The sequence below is a fragment of the Cherax quadricarinatus genome, unplaced genomic scaffold, assembly GCF_038502225.1.
Source record: "Cherax quadricarinatus isolate ZL_2023a unplaced genomic scaffold, ASM3850222v1 Contig3924, whole genome shotgun sequence".
NCBI classification, from domain to species: domain Eukaryota; kingdom Metazoa; phylum Arthropoda; class Malacostraca; order Decapoda; family Parastacidae; genus Cherax; species Cherax quadricarinatus.
The window spans coordinates 34,313-36,368 of record NW_027198950.1 but is presented as its reverse complement, the minus strand read 5'-3'; the positions used below and the strand labels follow the sequence as shown (position 1 = coordinate 36,368).

The window sequence follows — 2,056 nt, the reverse complement described above, 5'->3', positions numbered from 1 at the left end:
CACCCCCGCCACCCCCCCCCCCAACCCAGTCCACCAATGACTCCCCCACCCTCCACAGCCTGAGCCAAACCACCATGCCACCCCCCGAGACCCCTCCCTCCAACCCCCACTGCCACACGCAACCTCCCCACTCCCCCCGCACCCCCCCTCACCCCTGGCCCCGCCTCCACTCCTACGCCTAAGGACGCAGGCCGCCGAGTCTGAGCCTAAAATACACCAAAAAATCGAAAAAATATGAAAAATGAGTTAATCTTACCGAAAAATAGAGCAAAGATCTGGCAACATTTTGGTGTGCGCCTCGTCTCTGTACGATACTTACATATAAAGCTATCGTAATTATAACAATGGCAACTACGTCATCATGACGCGGCCCAGCTAACGTCATAACAATACCACGTGCTCCAGCGCGACTCGCTTCATAAAACAGTATCACAGGTATTTTTTTCCTTTTTTGTGTGTGTATTTTTTAGCTAGATCTTCTAAATAGTAACTGGCAACCATCAGGTTAGCTGTGAGAAGGAGCTGCTCACACCATCTCAAGTCAGTGCCGACTGGAAATCTGAAGAGAGAGGGGGTGTGTCACTTTGTCTGACAGCTGACTACCCTTGGGACGTTACTTTTTGCCTTTCATTGTATACATTTTTGGTACACAATGCCTGCAAAGAAGAAACAGTTTCCCAAGAATATGACCCACAAGAGGAGAAGGAACATAGAATCAATGATAAGGTCTAGACAAGCAAAGAGAGCAGCTGCTGTGGTTGGTGACGCCGCCACGATGCTAGTACCACCTCCCTCCTCTCAAGACCTGTCCTTGTTCACTGCTACTGAACTATTGGATATTTCATCAGATGAAATGATGCAGCGTTGTATAAAAGGCAGAACGCAAAACTGTAATGAAAGTCTGCATCACCGCATATGGTGTTACAGCAATAAAGCCAAATATCAAACCAAGAGGCATGCTGATTTCGCAGTCAGCCATGCTGTTGCTGACTACAATAGTGGATATGTGAGGAGCTGTCTGGACACAGCACTGGGCTACAGACGTTCAGCAGTGACTCAAAAACAACTTGAATTAATGGAGAAGAACATGAGGGAACAACGGAAGCGAAGAGGAAAGAAGAGGAAAAGGGAGCTGGACACGTCCTACGAGCCTGGAGGACATTAGATAATCATGTGTCCAAATACATCCAGTCATAGGTACGTAATTATTAGTGTTTTTTTGGTATATTTTTACATTGTTATGTGTATAAATATCATATATGGGTGCAATTACATGTATCTCTACGTAATCACTGGGAATAATCACTGGGAATAGGATTTTGAGAATTCATTTTTTTTCAGATTGATTGGGATGGATTTTTATGATTGGCCGGCCACCAGAGAACTTCAGGATAAAGGGATCTTCATGGAACTTCAGGAATAATGTCTATATAACCAGTTCTACTCTCAATAAACGTATAAAGGCACTATGAGTATTTTTACCCACTGTATAGTAATGTTCAATGTATTTGTTGATTTTTTTCAAAAGTGCATTTATTTGTATTTTTCTGAGGTAAAACCATTATTTATGAACCGATCATTCTGAATTTTACAAAAGTTATTCAGGGGACCCTGTTTGACTTTGTAATGGAGTTGTCTTGGGTAATAATCCCTTCAATTTTGCATAAATTGATGTAAAGTGAAAAAAAAAAAAATTAAAGTCAAGACATAATAATATTTTTTTTGGGTACCATAAAACATGTTATTGCATTATTTATATCCATTAGATGGTCAATTTAGCATTACTTTATCATTTGTGATTATAAGTCAGCCAGCCCTAACCAAACACACAACACGATAAGATCCACCTCAGCCCACAGGAGGAAATCAACCAAACCCCAACCCGCACCCACTTATGATAGACAATCCAGGGAACATGAAAGAACACAGAACACACAAAGCAGAAGGGTTTCCCCCTCCCCCTCCAGGAAGCGCCTCCGCGACCAAACATACACTCACACCTCTGGGAACATCACCTTCATAGGTATACGACCTGTACTGGCCAGGTTGTGGCACC

At 43.0% G+C, this 2,056-nt stretch overlaps 1 long non-coding RNA gene across 1 annotated transcript; it reads left to right on the top strand.

Annotated features, from left to right (window-relative positions):
* The first annotated feature begins 552 nt into the window (after positions 1-552).
* On the top strand, positions 553-1,466 carry LOC138852095 (uncharacterized). Its single transcript, XR_011391564.1, has 2 exons — positions 553-1,197; positions 1,342-1,466. It is a non-coding gene; the product is annotated as an uncharacterized lncRNA (long non-coding RNA).
* Positions 1,467-2,056: the final 590 nt, after the last annotated feature.